At 59.9% G+C, this 14161-nt stretch overlaps 1 protein-coding gene across 4 annotated transcripts in view; it reads left to right on the top strand.

Moving 5' to 3' along the window:
- TBC1D22A (TBC1 domain family member 22A) overlaps window positions 1–14161 on the top strand; it is a 327451-nt gene that overhangs the window by 247830 nt on the left and 65460 nt on the right. The window lies entirely within an intron of this gene.

Below are 14161 nucleotides of genomic sequence, written 5' to 3'. Positions count from 1 at the left end.
AACCTCTCAGCCCTCTGCGAGCTGACTATACTCGGTCCTCGCCGTGGCGAGCACGTCCTCCGCGTCTTCCACCTGCAGGGGGGCCCATCCAGGGCAGCAGGCGTCCGTCTCCCACATAGCCTAGTTTCAGTCCCTATTTTGTGTGGAGGACGTAACAGGCCCTGCAGTTGTGACCTTGCGCCTTTATCACCCCACACCGTCGTTCTCCTTGGGGCCCAAGTCAGTTTCTACCTGAATCGGTGTCTCCCGAATTGCAATTCTGTTTGCCAAATAAATGCCCATTTGTGTCAATTTCCAGTGAGTTCTTTCTTGGCTGTCACCCTCTCTTGCAAGAGGTGCTTGGCGAGCACAGGGTGGTGGGACGAGATGGCCTCTGGCCAGTGAGGAGGTGGTACGGTGCTTTGGGGGTCCTGTCCATCCTGCCTTTCTTTCCAGCCCTGTTCCTTCTCTTCTTTGTGTTCGGAGGGGAGTGGAAAAGTGTCCTGCCTGCCATCTGTTCCAGAATCAGGCTGGCGGCCTGGGGCTGCACCAGCCCAAGCTTGCTCAGTGTCCTGGGCCAGGGGGACCGCAGGCAGGGCTGTTCCTCTGGGAACCAGCACACGACGCCTGGTTCCATGGCTTCGGTGGGCGTGAACTGGAGACAGGTGGCGGGGCCCTCAGTGCAGCAGTGGGCCCCCCCCCAGGACCGTCGGGGTCCCCCTGACCCCTGAACAGTGTATCAGGAGGCCCCCTGTCACTTTGTTACCGCGAGCCTCTGCAGGCATACTCTGAATTCTCATTTAGAGTCACAGATGCCCTGGGGGAGTCGAATCTGGGGTTAGAGTAGGATGCTTTTAATGTGATAACTTGTCTCTATGAATGTTTATTTGGAACAGCGCATTCATTTTGAGTACTTGGGTTCGTTAGGTAATATTATATCATTCATGAGCGCAGGGGTGGAGCCAGTGACTCTGCTGTGCTCTCCCCTAGGACACCTGTTGGCCCGTTGCCCCTGCTGCCGGCTAGGAGTGTGCGTGTGTGTTTGTGTGTGTGGGTGTGTGTGTGCGCGCACCTGTGTGTGCACATGCGTGCCCCTTAGGACTCTGAGCCACTGATAGGTGATGGGCACACTGGCAGACTGTGGGAGGGCCCTGGGGCCTTCGAGATGAGGGGCCAGGACGGAGTGAAGGGAGGGTTGGCTCGACCTCTGTGGAATGAGCCATGTCTGATGCTGGCGGCCAGTTCCCAGCACCACTGACGGCCCGCCCCCATCCCCACCCCCACCGCTCAGTGAGTGGCCCTCTCCTCCGGAAGCTGGGCCTTCCCTGGCCGGAGAGTGGGGTTGGTCCTTAAGAGGGACCTGCAGGCAGCCTCCAGTGCCTGTTGTCCACCTGTCGGGGATCCGGAGAGCAGACAGCCATCGAGAGACCCCCGGGAGGAGGGACACCTGTGTGCAAAGGGGAAGGTTGGAAAGCTGGTTTGGGTGAATTCATGGCGTCTCACGAAGCTAGTTCCCGACCGAGGACCACCACGCGCCTTCTGCTAAATCAGCTGACAACGTGACGTGTGTCAGGCACGTGGTGGCGTTTCTGTGCCTCACCTCCTGTGCTCGCACGCCTGACAGGGACACCCAGAAGGAGGCCCCGAGGGCCGCACACAGGCTGTCGTGAGAGACGGAATCGTGAGGTAAGCCTCACACACCGGGGACACAGACCCCGTCAGCAGATGCTTCTGCGAGGCGGCCTTCCTGCCGGGTCACAGAAGAGGAAACCGAGGCTCAGAGAGGCCCTGGCCCGTCCTCGGTTGTTTGGCGAAGGAGCGAGGAGCCCCGGTGTGAGCGCCGAGGCTCTCGGGAAGCGGCCGTCTCTGCTCAGAGCCTGAGTGGCCCCAGGTTCCCAGGCTGCGGGCGGGGCCGCCCCAGTCCCGGGCGCAAGCGGCCCCCGGTTTCGGTGCCGCGGCCTGAGGGGAGAGCAGGAGCCGGGGTCCTGGCTGAGGTGACATGGGTGCGGCCGGGCAGAGAACAGCACGTCCTGGGGAAGGTGTGGTCCGTGGCGAAGTCTCACCTCGTCGCGCTGGCCGCGGGCGGATTCGCGGGCCGAGAGCAGCGTCAGACTCCCGTTTCTCCCGTGTTCCCTGGCGCTCGTGCCGCCGTCGTGTCAGCTCCCAGCCGCCGCCTCTGTGCGCCGGGCTCCCCCGCTGCATTATCCATACTCCACAGACGCGCCTCTCGGCATCCGCTCTGGAAGGTCCTCTCGCGGCCCCTCCGTGTCCGTCGCCCGCACGGCGGGAGGCTCTCTCGGAGCCAGCGGGGCGCTCATTGCTGTGCTGGCGTGTGCGGCTCCGCTTCTTCGAAGGCCCGTGGAATCCGGGCATCCGTCTCCCCTCGCTGATGTGATAACGGAAAAAAGACGCTGTGCCTCTGATTGAAGTCAAGTAGCAGGGCCAGCGGCGGGCGCCTGCCCGGGTTGCCGATGAGTGCTCTTCCGCGGGGAGGCTGGGCTGGGGCCTCGCGCGCGGCCACGGAGTGGGGGAACGCCCGCCCCTGCCTTTGAAAGGGGGGGGAACGGGACCGTGTCTTTGGCACAGACCGGTCTCTTCGTCCTCAGAGCTGCTGTGGTGTGGACGGGTCCCCTCCCTCCTGGGTGATGGGGCCGGGGTGGGTGATGGCCTACACTGCCCGCACGGACGCCGGTGTGGACTGATCCCTTCTCTCCGTCTGGTCCTGGGGCCTCCTGGGGCTGGAGCTCCCCCTCTAAGGGCTCTTCCCCACTGGGTGCTGTCAGTGTTGGAGAATGTGGTTAAGGGTAAGCCAGCTCCGAAGGCACGGCGGATTTGACTTCACAGCGGAGCCTGGAGCCACATCCTTCAGGACGAGCCCACTGGTTCTCAGTCCTGAGCCCAGCGCCCTGTCCGATCTGGAAGCCGGAGACAGGAGCTTCATTCCTGCCCGTCTCCCCTGTCACCAACCCCTCTCTCCACAGCCCATCTCCCATCCAGCCACCACCGTGGCTCCCGTTTGGACTTCCTGCAGCCGCCTTGGCCCTCAGCCGCTGGCCCCCAGGACACCAGTCTGGTCTGTCCTCACTGACGGCCGCCTCGGGGTGTCTGTCTGCTAGGCCGGCCTGCCTGCTCTCCAGCCCCTGCTGCAGGCCGTCAGGGCTCCCCACCCAAGCCCGGCTGTTCGGGGGGGGTGCAGTTCAGGCATTCTAGAGTGTCTGCAGGTAGGTTCCGGTGTTCGTTGTGGGCGCGGCTCAGACTCCAGTAGAGGGGCGAGGGGGGCTTTGCCTCCGTGTTCTGTCCCCTCCCTCCCAGCTCTGGTTCCCTCACCCTGCGGGTCCGTCAGCCTTGTGTCCTTGCCCCAGAGCCCCTCAGCCCCCTGTCCTACTTCCCCTTCCCGTTCTGTGCAAGCTCCTAGAAGCTTTCTAGTTGTCTCCTCCATGTATAGGAGCCAGCCAGGTCTGGACTCACGTAGACCTGGGTCCGTGTCCAGTGCCGCCTGGGAGAGGCGGGCACAGCCCCTCAGCTCGCCGTGTCTGCGCTTCCTTACCTGCCACGCAGAGATGGGACACCTGGCCAGGCAGAGCGCGGCTACATGTGACAGGGCAGGTGAGCGGTGGAGACCCCGAGCTCTGCAGTTGGGCAGCGGGCATCCGGCCCCGCCGTCGCTCCCGGATGGCGCTGGCCCCGTGGGCTTCCCTGAGTGCCATCGAGGATTGCAGGCCAAGGGGCCCGGGCAGGAGGACCTGCTCACTGGTGCTGAGCTGGTAACCCCACCCTCCCCGCTCCTGTCTGCTCACGGCCGTGACCCCCACAGCCTCTCCCTTGTCTTTGCACTTCCTGACGGCTCTCTGCCCCCTGGCCCGCCTGCCTCGAGCCTCTGTTCACTTTGCTGCCAGAGCTACGTGTCGTCACGTGAGTGTGCTTCAGAGGGGGGACCGCTTCCTTTACAGACAGGGGACGGGGCCCGGAGAGGGGCTGTCCTGGGAGACGGGGCAGGCCCTCTCCAGCTGGGCTCCCGGGGGGCCGGCCTCGGTTGGGTCAGTCTCTAGGCCTTGGTGCCCAGAACAGCATCCGACACGGGCGTGCTGCTCTGTCACTGATTGTTAAGTGAAGTGGCGTCAGGGACGTGACACCGAAGAGCCAGTGTGTGTGCCCGAGTGCCTGCCGGAGGCGGTGGGGGGTCTAAGTGGTGGCATGGCTGGGACAGGTGGACGTGGGTCCGAGGGAGGTCAGACCACGGGGTAGGCTTTCCCTGCCAGCTCTCCCCTGCATCGCATCACGAGGGAACACCGGTCACACCGGAGTTGTGGTGGCGCCCTGGCATGGCGGGGGGTGTCCCCCCCGCCCGCCCCTTGTCCTCTTTGTGGTCGTGCCAGAGGCACGGTTGAGGCCATCTTACAGATGCGGAGCTCGAGACTCAGGTTAGCGCTCTGTCCGGAGCCACCCAGCTGGTAGGTCACAAAGCTGGGAGACGGGTCTTGCTCTGCGAGTGCCCTCGCTGCCTGTCACCTGAGCTTGCCGCTGGAGTCCCCGTGCACATCCGTAGTCCGCTAGCACAAGCATGTTCTCGTTGGATACCTGGAGCTCCTTCTGCTCGGAGGGCGCTGGGGAGAGGGTGTATGAGACAGGTGAGGAAGGAAGACAGTTTCACGGGTGATTCTCTTCTCTCTCTCTCTCCCTCCCTCCAGGTGGATTCTTCCTCCCTTCCTCTCTTTGCCTCCCTCCCTCCCTCCAGGTGGATTCTCCCTCCCTCTCTCTCCCTTCCTCCCTCTCCACCCCCCTCCCCCCAGTACACACTGACTCACGCTCAGCTTTTGAGAAACCCTGGTCTCCTATCTACTGTCTGTTGAAATCGCTTGAGCTACACATATAAAAGTGTTTCGCAAATATTTACCCGAGTGTTGAGTTTTGAGTGTGTTTTCACTCCAGCACCTTCGGCAAACCCACGTGCCTCACCTGGAGGTGCTTGCTTACTGCTGGGATTGAACAGTAACCGATTTCAAAAGACTCCAAATCGCACATTTCCCGCGAGGTGGATTTTCTCCCTGCCACCCGCCGGTGCGTAAGAATCAGAGCCCCCGGCTTCCTTCGTGAGCTGGTTTGAATGATGTTCAGGCACCCTTTGTGTCCAAGCCCTGGGAGCACCCGACATGGTTTCATGTCGAGCGCCTCTGTGGCCGAGCACATGTGTTTTCTGGCAGCAACAGGAAGGATCCCGTATTATTTTAAAAAGGGCGTTAGAAGAGGACCCCCCCCCCACCCGCCCACCGTGTGCCGCGTGTGTGCGGCTCTTCTGTGTTTCGCTCGTGCTCAGCTGCAGGAGCATTCTGCTCCCGGGGTCAGGGCCCTGGAGGCGTTGTGTGCTGTCCGACCTGCAGGGAGCTGGTGCCACATGGTGTCCACACCCCGAGTGGGACTCTGGGGGCTCAAGGATTCTGGAGAGAGGTGCCCATTTGGACAGGACTGTGGCGGTTTGCGCCATCCTTATAGTGAAGACGCCGGGAGCCGGTTCCCTGCGAGTTTCCGGCCAGTGCGGAAGGGCTCCCTTAAGCTTGACTGCCGTGGTTCAAGGTTTCTGACTCTGTTTTCGGGAGAAGTTGCTGATGGCTCGGCGGGCAAATAATTGCCAAATTACGTAGCAGGGAAATGCTGTCGGGGCAAACGATGCAGCTTTGAAACGGCTCAGCAGCCTGGGTTTTTTGGCCGCTTTCTGATAAGTGTGAGTCTCACCTCCGTCCTGGCATAGTGCCCCTCGAGATCTTTGGGGCGTGCGAAGGCAGGTTGTGGTGGACTTTTTCCCAAAGCCCAGGGCCCCGTCTTTGCCCACTTGAAACATACTCGCAGCCTCCAAGGTGACATGATCCTTTAAGGTGACCGTCAGAGTCTGGAACGTCGCTCCCGAAAGCACAGCCTCACGCTTGTCTGCGTCTCCAAACCCCCTCCCCGCGCCCCAGGCCTCCGGGCCTCCTTCCGGACATGCTGTGTGGGGTCCTCTCGCCCGCTCTTAGGTCTTCCGGGTGAGTAGGGCCCCTCCACCTCCTCCCTCTGCTCTCTCCTCTGCCTGCCGTGGCTCTGGCTCTCCGAGCCCTGGGAGCCCTCTGGGGCGTGTGTCCCGCCTGCCGCCCTGATCGTCGCCCAGGCTTGGCCCTCGGGACCTTCCGCGTGCAGCATTTTGCTCTGCCCCCGTAGAGCCTCGTACGGACGGAGCCCTTGCAGCAGCGTCTGCCGCCTTCACTCTCCGTACTTCTCAGATTTGCCCATAATTTTGCCTCATGAATGAGTTTGTGCTTTTTAATTGCTGCGGAATCCTTGGTTGTAAAGGATTCTTCTCTAAAACCGCCGGTGTTGTTTCCTCGTGTACCTCCCAGTTGGGAAGCGTGTCAGGGTACGTTCTTGCCCCGGCCGCGCTCTGCTGGCCTGGACCTGCCGGGGCAGGTGCTCCCTCTGGAGGCCCCCCACCCACACCCCCTGGGCTGGAAGCCACCACCATGTGGGCGGAGGGAGAGGGAGACCCTGGTGGCCCTGCGGCTCCTGGACCAAAGCTCCCTCCGGCCTGTCCTTTTGCTCTGTTCACACAGGCATGCACGGTGAGGTCCCCACACCAGTCCCTGGAGATTTCTGTTGCTGTCACGACAGAGGGTGACAGGTGACAACATGATACCGAGGTGGGGAAGGGCAGGGGTCCTGCGCGGGGCTCCTGCCCCTCCTGCCCTCGGGTTCCTGGAGCACCCCTAGTTCGGGTGCCCGTCAAGCGGGCCCTTGGTGCTCCCCCACCTCGGGGATTGCAGGGCTGCACCCCTTGCCCCCACGCTCTCCTCCTCTGCCCTCCACACTGCGGCTGAGCTCACCCCATGCGCCCCACTAGCGCCCCCTCAGACCACACTGCAGTCCCCTGCCCTGTCACACAGCCCCCTCCCGGCTCCAGCTCTGTCCGTGCTGTCCGCTGTCACATGGTGGCCCTGGCACAGCTCCTGGGGGACCCACTGTGCCCGGCGGCCCCAGGGCCTGGAATGGCTGCCCTTGGATTGTCCGCTGCGAGCTTAGCGGCTCAAGAGCGCGGGTGCTCGGTTTGCTCACAGATGGCACGGTTCACGCAGGGCTTGGCAGGGACGGCTCCACTGGGCGTCATGTGGGGGCTGCAGAGGCCATCGGAAGGTGGCCCGGCCACCGGCTGGCAGGTGAGCGCTGGCCCCACAGAAGTCTCCACAAGGCCCGTGGCGCTTGGGCTGCTTCACAGCCTGGCGGCCGGACTCCGAGGCGATGGGGCGGAGACCATCCTGGGGACTCACTTGCACAAAGACCAGGGAGGGACAGAGACGCCTTCCTGACGAGCAGCGGCAGCTTTCAGAGAGCGGGCGGCAGGGATTAAGCTTCTGGGACGGCGGCCCCCGTGGCTCCCGTCCCCGGCAACCTGTCCCCTTTCTCACCCCCCTTTCTACTGGAAGGGCCCCCGTGCCCCTGTGTCCAGGCTGTGTGAGAACAGGGTGCGTGTCCTCGGGGCCTGCACGTGTGTCCTCGTGCCGAGCCGGCTCCTGGGACCAGGTGCTTACGCGGCACGGCCATGGGTCGTGACGCCGACGCTCAGGTTCTCACAGAGGCACCTGCAGGCCCGGCGCAGCTCTGCGGCTGTCCTCACACGCGGTAAAGCTGCAGACAGAGCCTGGCCTGTCTGCCACCTGCCTGCCCCCCAACCCTGAGGGCCCAGCGAGGCCTGAGGCCTGAGCTCTTGGAGCCTGGCCAGCCCCACCCGCCACCAGGAGCCACCAGGAGCCAGAAGCCGGCTCAGGCGCTTTGGGCCCCAGGCACCTTTCTGGGGCAGGGTTTCTGCAAGCCGGAGCTGCCCTCCCTTCAGCCACACATTGGCTCCCTGCTCACTGGGGAGGGTGGTGGATGGAGGGTGCAACCCAGTTAATGATCCTTCCCTGCAGACTTTCAGGGAGCCTGTAATATGCTAATGTTGGCCTGGGGCAGCTCTGGGAGCCGCCTCCCTTGGTGCCCTGCTATGTGACGTCGGGGTCCTGGGCGTGGCAGCTGCTGGCACGTCTGGCTGGCGCACCATCTGCTCCAAGCTGTCAGCCCGGCCTGCTCGTGGAGCTGCCCCTCCCTCCCTCCTGCTGTGGACCCACAAGCCTCTGAAATGCTCTTGGGAGGATGGGGGGTATGGGACAGACTCCTCCATGACCATGGTGCCTGTGCGCATGACAGACGGATAGTGCGGGGAGGGCCGCGGGCATGCTTGGGAGGGACAGCTACACGTGCCACTCAGCCTACGCGACAAGCCTCTGTGGGGACCCCTGGAAGTTTTGGGGAGCACACTCTGAAGGAAGACTCTGGGTGTCCTTCCGGTCAGGCCTGAGGAGGTGGAGGACGAGGTTGGGGGTCACACGTGTGGTGTGTCTGCTTCCTAGGGCTCAGGAACAAGTACCACAGACCGGGGGTGGGGGGGGGCTTGAAACCCCCGGCTGCTCTCGTCGGGAGGCCAGAGCCCTGACAGCAAGGTGTGGGCGGGCTGGTGGGTTCCCGCTGGAGCTCCGAAGGGGACCCCCTCCCAGGCCTCCCTCCTGGCTTCCGGTGTTGCCGGCAATGCCTGGTGTCCTCGGCTCGTAGATGCACCGTCGGGTCCCTGATTCTGTCATCACAAAGCGTTCTGTGTGTGTGCGCGTGTGCGCGAGGGTCTCCCCCTTCGTACAAGGACGCCAGTCCCTGGACCGCGACCCCCCGATCCAGTCTGACATCATCTGAACTACGTCTACAAAGACTGCATTTCCCACGTTAGGACCCGGTGATGTCTTCTGAGGGAGCGCACTCAGCCCGGGGGCAGGCAGGGCTCTTGTGGCCGGAGTGCGCTGGCCACGGGGTGGGGTGCAGCCGCCAGGGCCTGGCCGTCCTCTTCTGGCCAGCGTGCAGGGCAGACCCTGTCACCACTCGGCCCGTCACCCGGCGCTGGGCAGCTCTGTCTACGGGAGGCCACGCAGGATCAGCAGCGTTGAAGTCCCTGTTGAATGTCTGTGCAGATTGAGCTGTTTGGCCCCACGTGTTTGGTGTCAGCAAGGGTTAAATGGTTCAGTCTGATCCATTTCACCTGATGGCATTTTATTCTAAGTATAGAGATGGTAGAACATGTTCAGAAAAAAAAAAATCCTCCCTTTTTAAAATTGCTGTCGTTAATGGCTTCGGGGCCAATCTGGACCCGGCCTGCCCAGCAGTGGGGCAGAGCTGGGCCCCCTTTGTACCGTCACCGTCCTCGCAAGGCAGGATCCTGAGAGCGCGTGGGTATTCCTAAGCTGTGAGACCATCACCGCGAGGGTCTTTTGTTTTCCCTTATACTCGGGGTCTCTGCCCTGTTAAGGTCATGTCAGGAATGAGCTTCTTTTAATTAAATTTCACAAAGAATAAATGTTAACTCTAGAAGTGTCTTTAACTTCTTCTCTGCAGCCGACAGTGTCTTTTGAAAAATGTACTGTATGCCTTAATCTCCGTCATTGTGAGGAGGCAATTCTGAAGGATGCATGGACGTTTTCTTAAGTGAGAGGAACCGCAGTCATAAATTAGGGTAGTTTTGAGGTACATTTGTGAGCTTTAGGTAGGGTTCCTATTCCACCTTCAAAACCGTGTGTGCACAGATGTGGTTTCTGCCCAGTGTTGGCCCTTCTCCGACAGAGCAGGTGAGCCGAGGTCTCCGGGGGCTCCTCCTGAGGGGCGGGGTGAGAAATCAGCCACCTCGAAGGCTTCTTCCGGCTGTGGTTCTCCACGGGGACCTAGCCAGGCCTTCCAGTGAGAAGGGCTCACCCAATTGAATGGACCCCCCCTTGTGTTGGGGCCGAGACATTTGAAGGTCTGTTTGGTCTCTTCCTGATGTCTCCCTCTAGCCGAGTGGAGGGGAGGGAGGAAGAGCCCACGGCTGCTCTGCCTGGAGCCCTGCCCTCCTCGGTGCAGCCTTCTCTTCTGTCCCATCTCTGGTCCCCTCGTGCCGGGAGGAGCTGGTTTCAGTGAACGTCTTTGGGTCCTTTGTCCTGGAGACCCGTGGACTCCTTGCCGCTTTCGGCATCCCGCTCGGATCTTCCTGGCCAGTGGGACGTTGCAGAACCTGGGACACATCCAGGAGCCGTACCTGGCGGACTGTTGGCCGTGGGGACCAAGGAAAGGAGGGCCTTCTTCATGGGCCACGCCGTGCTGTGTGCTGTAAGGAGGCCGATGGAAGGAAAGACATTTCTTGAGACCAACTAGGGAAGGTGATTGACCTCAAAAGATTTGTCACTGTGATGTGCCAGCCAGGGACCTAAGCCAGTGGCATTTAAAGAAACTAAGGCATACGTCGTGTAAAGCACACGGTCACTCCCAAAGCATTGTTGGTTTTGTTGAAAAGAGAAAAACTCCGCAAGATGCACAAGCCAACAGCAAGGACACCTCACGCTCTGCAGGAAGGCTTGCGGCACTCAAGTCCCCAAGTGCACGGGCGGCAGAAGGGACTAGGCCATCCTGGTGGGTTCGCTGGGGTGCCAGCCAGGCCAAGTTGGGGAGGCTGGAGAGGGTTGACCTGCTGCACCCCGGAAGTGTCATGGCTCAGTTGACAGAAAGGAAGCTCGCTCAGGGCGGCCCCTCCCTTCTGTCTGCACTGCTGTGGTGACGGACTGGCTGCGGAGGGAGGCTGGGGCGTGCGGTCCAGGAAGAATGAATTTTGGTAGCGCGCTAACCGTCTCCATCAAAAGGTCACCTGCACATTGGTTCCCAGGATCTCGGGGGGCCGAGCTTGCCTGGGGCAGCCGGCCTTTGAGTCCCGGCCGCCTGGGAAGCTTGCCATGGAGCAGGTGTCTCCTCAGGCGGGTGGCCGCGCCCGACCTCCGAGGACACCTGTGTCTCTGTGCTCACTGCCCGCCTCTTTGCTGGTTGTTTTCATGCGGTTTCCGTGGTTGTACCTGGGTAGGTGGGCGCTGAGCTTTTTTTTTCCCAGATGTTTTGAATTGGGGCAGTACTATTAATAAGCAGGTGTGATTCTAGTAAACCTCCCCCCATTTGCGTCCATGTACCTGGCTTCTCTCATCTTAAAGGACTCGTCCTCATCACTTGTCTCTTTCCCAGTACTTGAGAGGCGAAAGGAAATCATCTTAACGTGAATTCTGGTGCCAGCTCTTTCAGGCTTTGTTTTTCGATTAATAAATCCCGCCTCTTCCTCTATTCATCCTAGTAATGAAGAGGTGAAGGGAGATGGGGCCTGCCTGCAGAGAAGGGCATTAACACACAAAAGGACAGAGGGTCTGTCCGCCCTTCAGGATGACTTCCCTTTGTGCGAGCACACTGAGCTCTGCGGAGGGAGCCCCCTGCGCAATGCCAGGCCTTGGAGCTGCTCTGGGAGGGCCACACCCACCCTGCGCAGTGTGATGGGGAGGTTTGTGGAGTCCCCAGGGGTCAGGCCAGAGGGGCAGAGGTGCTCCCCACTGGACTCAGAGCCCTAGCAAAGAACCAGAGCCATTCACTTAAGAACTCGAAGGAAACAGACACCTCACTGCCTTCCTTTGTGTTTCCCCAACCGAGTGGTCCTCTTACGGCTCTTCTGGGTGAGCCTAGGGTTGCAGAGGGCTGTCTGCCAATCTTGTCTCTCTGGAGCACACTTGGCCATCTGTCCGTCTTGCCTGGCCATGTATGTATGCCGCTCTGAGCACCTCTTTGAATATTTGGACCAGCCCCAGTGCTACATGCTGGATGTGAACAGACAATGAACTGCCTGCTGCCCGGAGCAGCCTCCAGTCGAGTGGGAGACAGAAGTCAGCGAAAAGTGCCTGGCGGGGTTGTCCAGAGAGGGACATCGGCAGGCCCTGGGTCCTGGCATTTGTTTTCTTGGCAGGCCAGCAGAAGGCCGGGTGCCCCATGTGGGTGTCAGGCTCCCCGCCCCGGCAGGATACCTGCTGACCACCGGTCCTTCACTGGGGAGAGGAACTGGCTCCCCAGGGCCCTCCCTCACACCCTGCCAGCATCTCTGGAGGCCAAGCCGATGTCCATTATGCTGGGCAGTGAGGACAGCCACCCTTAGCCAGGGAGTTGTGGTTCTTCTCTGAAGTCTGTACAGCAGTCGACCGGGACACGGGACGTGGGCCGACGCAGGGGCCCTTCCCACGGGGGCCTCGACGCGGCCTTGAAGCCGCTGTGCCCCGCAGCCTCCCCTCCAGGTGCCGGGGGTACCTGCCTTTCATGGAGGACCTTTCCTGGGCCTGAATAATCCCAAACCATTTCATCAAGTGGAATCTGCGGCCGGTATTTAAATACCTGTCATCTCTCTCAAACCCTGGGGCCAGAAGCTCCAGTGGTTGCTCTATTCACGGACTCATGTTGCAGTAAAATGTGATAATTGATGAATATCTGTGGAAATGGATATGATTGTGTCCTCTTTAATGAGCTAACAATTTCATGGCGAAATCTCAGCAGTGCTATTGTTTAGAATAAAGGAGATGTGCAGATGAGGCCAGGGCTCAGATTGTGGTGTAACAATGCTGGCAGCCTCTTTATTGGACCCATTAATTAATTCCCCATCAGCCAGTTTCCCTGGGAATGAACTGGAAAAATAATTAAAATGATACATGAGGTAAGGAGTTTAGAAATTCAAAAGGTGAAGGCGAGAATTAGTTTAATACATAATTAGACATATTATTTGTGACTGTACATTTTTTTAAATGTGGTTCACTGAGGCAATAGGGTCCTATTTTTAGTCTTGATAGCTAATAAATACCATTCGGGGCTGTTTTTCAACTCATAAAGGCTCATAAATTTTCTTAATGACATTAAGTGCCTAATTATATTGTGCATTGTTAAAATAACTCCTATTGCAAAATCTAATAATACAACAAAAGTTGCAAAAGCAAGTTTTTAAAGGAGGTAATTTGACCAAATTAGCAAGTGAAATTCTGGGTGTTTAGATGAAGTTGAAAGAGTTTGAGCAAAAAACCCACAGGTTCACATCATTTTCCCGTCATTTTTGTTGCCCGTGTGCCCGGAACGTAAACCCTGAGAACCAGCCTCCTGTCGGGGCGAGCGGTCCGGGTGGAAGGCTGCCCCTCGGGGCCCGGGCCGTGTGCCGCGGAAGATGTGACGGAGCATCGTCCCTGCCGTCACAGCTGGCGTGCGCCAGCCCCGGCTGGCTGTGTCGTCGATGGCAGGCTCCCTGGGTGGCTGCTGGATTCTTCTGCGTGGTGCAAGCACATTGGCGTTCCGGCAGGCCCGAACCCGGGTAAACAGCGTCCCCCAGCGTGCGACCCCACTGTGTCGGGGGACCAGCGGGGACAAATATTTCCTAAGGTTGTGGATATTAAATTTGAATTCCATACTAGAAGTCAGCCTCCCAGACTATCGGAGGAAGGATAAAAACCACAGGAAAACAAACAGAAACCACCGACAAAGCCCCCTGTGTGCCTGTTGCCACCGTAAATACTCAGTGCTCGTCGTTAGCGGGTGTCGCCGAGCCATAGCTGGCCAGGGGCGGGACACTGTCTCCGTGTTCCACTCCGAGCTCCTCTCATCTCTGAAGGGATGTTGGCCGATGCGAAGTCTCCCTGCTGGGAAGCCGTGGCCACAGGCCAGCATTCAGAACCCCCCTTCCCGCGGGCCCTAGTGGGGCCACATGCTGCGTGTGTGGCCCTCGGCCGGTCCCTGTCTCCCCTCAGCCCCGTTTTGGTGGCAGTGCAGAGCCCCCCCTTCCCCAGATGCTGGACATTCGTGGCCTCCCCGAGGTCTGTGCTCTCAGGGCCTGGCCGCACCCCATGTTTACTCTTTGTGTTTAAAGTCAGAATTGAAGTGGGAACCCCTCGCTCAGGGACAGAGGGGAGCGCTGCCATCCGGGCCTTTTCAGTGAAACCCTGCCCGTCCGTCATCCGGTGATTTGATCCACCAACCCAGAAACACCTGCTCCTGCTTTATGGCTGTGGTTTGTGGAAGCTCCGGGAAAGAAGAAAACAAACAAGCCAGTCCCAATAAATAACAGTTATTTCCTCATTTGAATTTCTGAGTCCAGGGAGTCAGTATGATGCAGACATTAATCTTTCTGTTCTTGAAGGGGAGGAAGATTTCTCACTGTGCGTCACGCTGGGTTGGGATGAGAAGCGTGTGGTGTTCCTGGCTGGGCTCAGTCCTCCCTGGGGACCGGCTGCCTTTTTGTCTTGCAAATTATGCACAGCCCTGTGATGGTCTTTAAGAG

Source organism: Puma concolor, chromosome B4 (assembly GCF_028749965.1).
Source record: "Puma concolor isolate L17-30 chromosome B4, mPumCon1.1.hap2, whole genome shotgun sequence".
Taxonomy (NCBI): domain Eukaryota; kingdom Metazoa; phylum Chordata; class Mammalia; order Carnivora; family Felidae; genus Puma; species Puma concolor.
The sequence above is the reverse complement of the archived record's forward strand: the minus strand, read 5'-3'. Positions and strand labels throughout refer to the sequence as shown.